General features: G+C 32.8%; 1 long non-coding RNA gene across 1 annotated transcript in view; it reads right to left on the bottom strand.

Moving 5' to 3' along the window:
* LOC129910605 (uncharacterized) overlaps nucleotides 1–9,872 on the bottom strand; it is a 77,240-nt gene extending 67,368 nt beyond the window's left edge. Inside the window, exon 1 of the long non-coding RNA XR_008771527.1 lies at nucleotides 9,786–9,872. This is a non-coding gene — a long non-coding RNA (uncharacterized LOC129910605). The remainder of the gene's footprint in view (nucleotides 1–9,785) is intronic.
* Between the last annotated feature and the right edge of the window lie 467 nt (nucleotides 9,873–10,339).

Here is a 10,339-nt window from a genome sequence, read left to right on the forward strand (position 1 = left end):
TTTTATATCCTTTCTCAAAAATGCACTCTTTGTTTGAAAAAAAAGGCATCGGTGGTTATTACGTAAAACAAAAATAAGGAGAATTCTCGGGTTGAGGTAATTTAGTTTCTTTTTTATTGCTATTTTTTGTATAGTGCAATAAAATAATGTTGCGCACTTTTTACCAACCAAGGACAATTGTTAAGTTCTGAATGCAAGACGCGATGAACATTATTTTTTTTAGAAAAGATAAAAAGAAATGAACGCGGTAATGAGTTTTTGCTTGCGGTTATTTGCAAAAATACCCAACAATATTGCAAAAGGTTTGGGTGTTTTATTTTTATGTATTCATATGCAGCAGACTTTTCTAACGAACTTATGATAAATTTAGAACCAAAAATGTACTACTTATAGGTTAGGTAAAGAAGAATTTTGCTCAATTCGGAAAACAAAAGCTAAGCAAGCATTACTGCAGATTATAATAGGTAAGCAATGGTGTCGGAACTGGACCCGGAGTCAGTGGAAATGGAATAACTGCCAAGAGTTGATCAATTTTGAACTTTAACTTACGAAACTTTTTGACGTTTATTATTTTTGACATGAAAATAAAAAGGCGTACTTTTTGAAAATCGTTCAACAAAATTTTGACAGCTTTTCCTCCTTCCTAAGATTTTCATTGTTTTCCTGCAGTTAAACGTACAACTAAAACCATCAACGCATTGACACTCTGACGTAAAAATGATTTTGAAATTTTTCACAAGGGTACCGCGTGATCGTCAAAAGCTATTTTTTTTGGTGAAGTCAGAGAGCCTACGCATTGACCGATTTCTTTAACCGTCTTATTTTAGGTTTAATCTTTTTGAATTTATTTCTAAAAAAAAGTCAAAAATCAAAAAAGTTGTCCATTATATTTTTTTGCAACGTAGTAATATTAATTAAGTTTAATCTTTATTAAATTCATGATCTTTCATTGACTCCCTGCAGATGAAATTTTAAAGAATTAAATTCTAATTGAGGAGTGAATAAACAAAAGGCCGTATTTCCATCTTAACAAATTTTATTCAAAAATTGCAAAAAAATTGTGACTTTTTATCCCGAGCAAAACAAAAGCTTTTGCAGTGTTTCTTCAATATGGTTTATGTATTTATTATTATTAGAAACGTGTAGGAAAGTATATATATTTTTATTTATAAATATCTTGTTACGGTTATTTTTAACACGTTATTGAGAAACACCTCTGATGGGGATGGACTATTACGAGTTCAACTCTCAAAAGCTAAACTTTGCAACGTATAGCAACAAAACATTTCATATCTGAGCATTATATCAAAATAATGGCATCACGCCTTCACATTCATATCCGAAAATAAAGAAAATAAAATCTCCAAAACCATCATTATTGACACGTGTGGCGCTGGGCGCGTCTATAATTTTTTTTTTTCTTCACATTTTGGTTCTTTATAATAGAACACTTCTTCCCTCTTCAAATATCACTCTTCGCACTTAAACGACAAAAGTTTTCAATGTCAAAAAGTTCTATAGGAACAAAGTGTTGCAAAACCAAGTCAATATGAGTATTATCGCCAGGAATTCATGCCTACACTTGAGGCTGAAACATCACGTTTGGATGAAACTACGCATATAAGAGAAACATCCTGCGAAGGACATTAATCGTTTCTATAACTACCCGAGTTCCTGAGTGAAAAAAAACTGTGTATATAACAATGAAATCTTAATCTGAGATCAAAGAATATAGAAATGGTTGGTGTCTCGTCTCTAATAAGCTAAAAACTTACCCAGGCGCTGATATCGGATAAGAATTCAGAGGGTGAGATATTGACACGAGGCCAAAATGCATCGGCCAACGGATATGACATCAGCCCTCATATTTGTTTCAAAATATACAAAACTATATGCTGACTGTATTTCTATAAAAAAAAAAATAAAATAAGAGAAACTGTCAACTATATATGACAAAGCGGGTTCGGGTCGATAAGGATATACAATTATTTATCAGCCAGCATCATAATCATTTTCATCATCATCGCGCACAGCTAACGAAATCCGATTAGTGCAGCGCGCGGTCCGCCCCACTTGCTCTGGTGGCGATTCTCATTAAAACTAACTAAATCCAACGAGGCGATATGACCAGCCGAGCCGGTGGTGATGGTGTGCGGCCATCATATCGCCCTCCGAGCCACCCGCTGGCCGTCCAAAATGACACCCAGCCTTAAGGGAGACTGTAGATAGGCCAGCGGAATCACCCACATCCATGTCTGGTTTCGAATGTATAGAAACAGGGCAGGAGGCATCAATCTATATGACAACACATTTTGTTGACATTTTAATTAATACCCGGGTAGCGGCCGCCCGAGCCACATACCGCTGCCATTACTCTATACCGGCCTACAGCAGCCATTTGGAAATAAATAGATGGTGTTATTGGTGATTATATAGAATTTGTATCTTTTTCTATTTGATTTTTTTTTTGTGAAATTATTTTCGTTGCCGTATATTTATGTTTCCATATGAGTACTTTACCCTTCATCCATTTGCGCCTATTTTTGCATGTTGTCGGTTTTTTGGATTTCACTAAATGGGAGGAAATATGATGACAAAATGTGGTGATTTGAATCGAAAATGTATAAAAAGAGTTATTCTCTCCCATAATGTAAAACAATTCCACACAGTAATTACAGATTAGCACAAAAAAGCATCTATCAAAAATGTTGTATCTATATTCGTATAGATATTTTTCAGTCAAAAACAATGTGAAACCGACAAAAGCGGCATAACCTCTTTTAGCTTCTTTTTTCAGATTGAAGCTATTAAATTTTTGCACAAAAATATACATATAAAACATTTTTAACGATGTAACAATGTTTGTTTAAGGGGCCTCACACAAGATAGAGGCTTGTGTGTTATTCTGCGTTTGTTTTGATCTTTTGGCGGCATGAGTTTTTATGTGCTGCATCATCCGCATCGCATTCATTTAATAATTAATGCTGCGCCATATGAGAAATCTAGAATTTTAAGATGAAAGTAGATTGATTGTTGATTTTGCATCAAGTATTTTGCATGCATGTGAAAATATCAGAGGAAATATTGTTTTTTTTTTTCTCTTTGAAGAAACTTTGTTCCCACGCATTTTGTACCTATATTTTTGAATTTTGAATTTATGGACATATGAAAAGATTTTCAAAACTAAATAAATGCACGATTAGTGACTAGTCACCCTCCCCATTTATGAAAACATACAGATTTTTTCAACGTTGTAAAACAAACTTTTTATGCTCCAGAATTAAATAAATAATCTTTTTCTCACATTTTCTCTACTTATTTTTTTTTTTTTTTTTTAGAGCGAAAACATGTTATTTTGTTTTGAAAATCGGTTTAAAATTGATTACGTTCTTTAAAATTATAAGGTCTGACAAGAATTGTTTTACATTAAAAATTTCGTCAAAATGTGACGAAAATTTATTTTTGACATTCTTTAGTTTGTAGAATCGGGTTTTTTTCTACCAAAATCACCATATTTCATAATTTTATTTGGAAATGTCCGAAAGTCTACTTTGAAATAGGAAAAAAAAAAAAAAACTGATTGAAAATTAATGAAGCTAGAATTTTTACAAAGAATTTCGTAGTCTAAGAGCAAGGAGCAGATTTCTTGCGTGAGAGGTAACCGATTCATATGAATGTCAGAGGTAGCGTGGGTAATGGTGATGACGAATACCTTAGTCTGCCTGCATTTATTTGGGCCGTTGGTTGTGGAGAAAAAGCGCATCAAAAGTACCATTTTTCTGAAAATCGATTTAGTGAGGGTAACCACTTAAAATTTATTGATAACCAACGCCACATACTCACTGATAACAAATATACCAATGGCAGACATTTTAAGTGCGGCCAAAGCCCCGGCAGACTGTCCCGAAAATGCGTTTTTTTTGGCGTTTTTAGACTTTGGGGTAACCACCTAAAATTAATCGCATCCTATAGCGGTGGACTCCCTGATAACAAAAATACCCATGGCAGACATTTTGAGTGTGGCCAAACCCTCGGCAGACGGTTTTGAAAATGCAGTTTTTCTGAAAATGTATTTATTTTACTTTTTCACATAACTCGCGTATTATTGGACCTAGCAGAAAAAATTGTATAGCAATCTTAAATATAATTGAATTTCCTACAGAATATGTTAAATAAGTTTTTTCGATTAAACCTTCGGTTTAAGAGTTAGGGTGGTTTTTTTGAAGCAAGTCAAAGGGTAATTTTCTTATTTTCGTCATATCTCTTTTATTTGAGCTTTTTTTAAAAATTAATTTGAAGTAAAAGTTGTAGATCTTTTTATTACCTTCATTTATTACACTAACGGTTTTTCGATTTGACAGACCGTTTTCGATCTGTAGGAAAAAAACTTCAAAAAGTTTGCAATTTTTTATATAGCTTTTTCCTATATAAAAAATTGCAATGTTTTTGCCCCTCCCCGCCTAAAACTATACAATTTTTGTCTTGCCTGAGTGCAACCTACACGCCTAGGTTTTTTGTTACATCTATTGCAAATTACCCTGTAATATGTAGAACCTTTTTCCTATATAAAAAATTGCAAACTTTTTGAAGTTTTTTTCCTTTGCTAAGACCAATAATACGCGAGTTATGTGAAAAAGTAAAATAAATACATTTTCAGAAAAACTGCATTTTCAAAACCGTCTGCCGAGGGTTTGGCCACACTCAAAATGTCTGCCATGGGTATTTTTGTTATCAGGGAGTCCACCGCTACAGAATGCGACTAATTTCAAGTGGTTACCCTAAATAAATCAATTTTCAGAAAAACTGCATTTTCAAAACCGTCTGCCGGGGGTTTGGCCACACTCAAAATGTCTGCCATGTATGTTTTTGTTATCAGGGAGTCCACCGCTACAGAATGCGACTAATTTCAAGTGGTTACCCTAAATAAATCAATTTTCAGAAAAACTGCATTTTCAAAACCGTCTGCCGAGGGTTTAGCCACACTCAAAATGTCTGCCATGGGTATTTTTGTTATCAGGGAGTCCACCGCTATAGGATGCGATTAATTTTAGGTGGTTACCCCAAAGTCTAAAAACGCCAAAAAAAACGCATTTTCGGGACAGTCTGCCGGGGCTTTGGCCGCACTTAAAATGTCTGCCATTGGTATATTTGTTATCAGTGAGTATGTGGCGTTGGTTATCAATAAATTTTAAGTGGGTACCCTCACTAAATCGATTTTCAGAAAAATGGTACTTTTGATGCGCTTTTTCTCCACAACCAACGGCCCAAATAAATGCAGGCAGACTAAGGTATTCGTCATCACCATTACCCACGCTACCTCTGACATTCATATGAATCGGTTACCTCTCACGCAAGAAATCTGCTCCCGGCTCTCGGTCTATCGGTTTCTTGCATCTGAATCCAAGTTTCACCATTTTCAAAAAAGCAAAATTTAGGCTGGTCCCCGTGAAATAGCTATAACCCCAGCCAATAAATTTAGAGGTAAAGGTTATACACACAAGTCGTTGTTGATCATTCAAAGCCTTCAATATAATTTGAGAAATTTTCTTGAAAGCAAAGAGCGGTTGATAACGCCACCATTTAAAACATATCCCATACTTTGGCGGACATTTTGTGGGAGTACAAAAAAAAAACCTAATCTCAAAAATTGCAACTAATTTTTTAATTAACTACTTATTTCTTGCGCAAACAAAAAATGTGTCGCTCGCAATCGCATGGTTCTTGAGTTGTAAAACTTTCCGTTTAAATAGATCTGAAAGTTAGTTGACAAAATCTGGCCTCCAAAGCTGAAATCTTTAAATTCTCTTAAACTAAACTTCGATTTTGTAGCCTCAACAGTTTTTTGTTTTCTAAATTTCGATAAAGTTATACTAAAGTTAGCGGATGAAAATAAGAAAATTATTATTTTTATTTATGTCCAAAATTGCAGCTAATTAAATTCTAATTTGCTATGCAAAAATAAATTTTGTAGCTCCTTTGGGTAATTTTATATTTCAACTAGCTGACACGGCGGACTTCGTTACCTACGCTTCTTCTGCTATTTACTTCCAATTTTGGAGTGTGTCAATCTTTTCCAAAAAAAATCGGGTCACAATATCAAATACAGGTCTTTATAAATAAAAGAATGTGTTTTTTGAGTTCTATTGATCGCATTATCAAGATTATGTATGAAAATAGATGTTGCCTGATTCTTAGACTTGCCCGATGTACCCACATAATTTCAAAAAATTGTTAAAAAAATACATACAAAATTTTTTTGTTCGACCACCCCAAATAATTTGGTGGTATAAAAATAGATGTTGGCCGATTTTAGACCTACCCGATATGCCTACAAAATTTCATAAAAATCATTTCAATAAAATATAGAAATTTTTTTGGTTGGACCACCCTTACCATTTTATCATAAGTGAAAATTCATGTTGGTCGAATGGCCGATTCTCAGACTTACCGACATACACAAAAAATTTCGAAAGGATCGTTCCAAGAAGATATAAAAAAATTTGGCTGGACCACCCTAACGATTTAGAGGTATGAAAAATAGATGTTGACCGATTCTCAGACCTATCCGATATGGTGTACAAAATTTCATAAAAATCAGTCCAGCCGTTTCCGAGGAGTCTGGTAACAAACACTGCGACATGAGATTTTTATATACATTATGTATGTATTAGAAGATTTTAAATTTAAAAATTGCACTTTCAATTTGCTGAGGCTAGTGGAGAAATTTTGAAAAAAAAAGTTTTAATTTTTCTTATGTCAGTAATGTAATAGGTATAGCTTTTCAAAGGTTTTTGTCAAGGTTTTTTTCTTAATAAAAGTTCAAAATCCAAAAAAATGTGAATTTTATTTTATTTTGCAGAAGTTTTTAGCTTGATTAATTTTCTTGTTGTCAATTTTTTTTTTTTTCAAAAACAAATTTCAAATTTGTGTTTCTTTTCTAGAAACTGTAGATTGAAAACAAAAGTTGCTGGGCTGCGCAGAAACTAATGTTGTTTGTTGTTAAAAAGTGAAATTCCAGTTCGATGCATCAAAGTTTGTATAAATCGGTTTTTAAATTTTGTTAATTTTAAATTTAATTTTAATCGACATTAAATCAACAAAGTTAAAAAAATAAAATGCACGACTGGGTCGCACGTACTTGCTCTTGTAGTTCACAGTATCTTTATCTTAAATATCTATTGGAAATTTAAGATTTTATAGAAAAAAAAATCAAAAAAAAAAAATCAAAAGTTTAAAAATTAAATTAAAAATTTTTTTTTTTCAAAAATGTTTTTAAAAATATTTTTTTTTAACATTTTATACCTAATGGTCTCTGTAAATTTTAAATAAAATAACTAATGCTTTGATAAAATATATGAACTTAAAAAATATGTCAATTTTCGAAAAACGGCAACGCCATATTTCCATTCTCCGCATTTTTTGAGAAAAACTAAAAACGCAGTTTTGTTGGAATCAATAAGAGTATTCCGCACACCAAATTTGATCAAAATCGTTAGGGCCGTTTTTGAGAAATTTGCAATACCTCGAAAACGTTATGTGGGAGGTATGCGTTAAAATGGAGATATTAAAAAAATAAAAAAAAACGGGTCTAGGGAATTACGTAAAAATCATCTGTACCAAGTTTCAAGCAAATCCATCCATCCGTTTAGGCCCTAGCTCGATGTACAGATGGACGCACAGACGCACAGACCGACGGACGGCATGACGAAAAAAACTTTTTTGATCTTCTCCATCATCGTAATGTTGGTTTTGATTAAAACCTCGATTTTTTTTTTCTACACGAAACCAATACTTGCCCTATAGAGCAAGTAAAAATTGAAATAGTTTACAAAAAAGTGATTTTTTATTAAATTAAGAAATTAGGTTCAAAATGAAAATTCAAAAATGATTTTAGTTGTAAGATTAAGGTTCCTTAAACTTAAATTCAAGCTGTGTAAGATGTTTCGTAGGTTTAAAGTCAGTTTAAAAAAGAAACCAGTTCCAATTGTCATTATATTCAAACGAATTTTAGCATCTCAATTCCCAGATAAAGTACCATTTCAATTGCACAGCATGAATTTATATTGAGAACTTACTTAGCAGCAAAAATATCATCAAGGTGGTCTACCATATTACCTTGCCCTACACAAAGCAATTCTTTTGTGAGAATAAATGACTTTTTGAGTTTTTTTTAAACTCATAATTAAGCCACATGCCAACAAATAGTAAACAAAAAAAAAAAAAAATACTAGAAAACTCTTCCGACCAAAAAGGGAAGGTAAGTACCTACTCGAAAGGTGAATGGAAAATTGGTTCACATTTTTATGTCACAACAATTTCCATTCAAGTGCATTATTTAAATTCACAATAATTAGAAAAAAAGAACAATACAACAATTCACTCACACACACTCAAAAAACGACTGAATAAATATCTCAAAAAGGATTCGTGTTTTCTTAAACTCAGCATGATCCATGATTTTTTCAATGGCGCATACGCCACATCGCATTAAACATCACCACCGGGGTGCAATGAAAACCCTTCACAGAACTAAATCAAAAATACTCAAAGTAGAACAAAAAAAAAGAAATTTCCTTCTAGATAGATAGAGAGAGAATGAAAATATTGAATGAAATTCCCTCCAGGATATCCATTCAGAATTATTACCACACATTCACACAACATAGAGTCATCACTGCGAGCAAGTCCTTTTGCCATTGCATCTGCACACAAAAACACAACAGGACAATTTCCAAAATCAAAAGGAAGGAAGAAAAAAATATATATTTCGAAAAAAAAACTTTTGTGACCATTTCATCAGAAATGATATATGAACAATTTCCTAAACGAAGAAGAAGTCCTGCCAGCCAGGATCATCTATTCGACCCCCAGCATTGACAACATAATTTTACGAGTGCATCTCGACAGATTGTCGCTTCTGCTAAACCATCTACTCAAACATGCGTTCGCAGCAATTCATTCATACAAAACACCCTAACAGAAGGGCAAAAAAAAGGAGCATTTGACATTTTCATTACACGCTCAAAACTGGGTGAAGGACATTAAGCCAGGGCAAAGTATTATTTGCAAACAAAAAAAAAATTGTCATTTTTGGTTTGCCCGAATAACACAAGGCAACCAATATTATCAGAACACGCTTCGAGAGAAAAAAAACATAATCAATTCATCAACACCCTGTCGTATCCTTTTTAATTGAATTGCAAGGAAATAACAATAACAATTGAAGGTCCTTTTTGCTATATAGGTGGTAGAAATCTATTATTTTGTTGGGTTATGGTTTGAAAACATCCGCACCCCAGTTTACCGGTTTTGGATTTCTTTTTGTTTTTTTCAATATTTCTATTCGAAATGACAGTAAACGAAACTCGAGAGTTGAGAGTTTTTGCGGAGGACCTCACAAAACTTGCGTCATTATTTCAACTCTAATAGCATCATTAGAACGAATTCGCAATGTGACATTTTTATAAGTATGTGCGAAATAATGAAAACTGATTGATTTCCTTATGGCAGTTTTATATTCTGAATGATTCACTCACAAAAGGTTATTCGGATTTGAAGTCCTTGGAGATGGGTTTCTCTGGGGATGTTTAGGGGTTTGTTGGAAAATATTTTGATTCCCTGATGATGGTTGAGTTAGAATTCAATCACAGATGTTGTCATTAATTTTGCAAGGATTTTGTAAAAAAAAAAAAAAAAATGAACAACTGTTGGAAGTGCATGTACTTTTGTATATCCAGCAGTAAAATCTATTAATTTGGAAAAATGATAAATTAATGGATACTTACAAACTGAAAGAAGATTTTAATTGAAATTCAAACTCTGTTGGCAAAATTTGTAAGACTTTTAATTTATTTATGTCGTTTATAAAAATTTTTTGGCTGCCGCTTAGTTAAAAATAACTTCGAAGACGACTTAAACATTTGAATAAATTAGACCCGTTTGCAGAGGAAAAAGGTAGGGAATAAAAGTTTATGTTCAACATAAATTACACTGTGTAGGGTAAGCGGGGGTACATTTGACACCGGGGCACATTTGACTTTGCGTTTTTTGGTATGATCGTGCCCTTAATTAACAATAGTTTGGATGAAGAAAGAAGCTTAGTTTGATTTAAAGAAATTTTGCGAAATTTCGCAATCTTTCATTAACTTTTCGCGAAGTTTTCGTGTTTTCTGTATTTCTGATCTAATTTTTGACCACCGGTATGTAAGCGATTTCTGAACCTAATAAAACAGTTTTTTTTTTTAATGGTGAATCAATATTTTGATAGCACTAAGCTTAAAATTAAGTAAATTAAAACCAGCTTTGTAAAAAAATAGTATTAGTTATTGAAAAAAAGAAA

This window comes from Episyrphus balteatus, chromosome 2 (assembly GCF_945859705.1).
Source record: "Episyrphus balteatus chromosome 2, idEpiBalt1.1, whole genome shotgun sequence".
NCBI lineage: Eukaryota > Metazoa > Arthropoda > Insecta > Diptera > Syrphidae > Episyrphus > Episyrphus balteatus.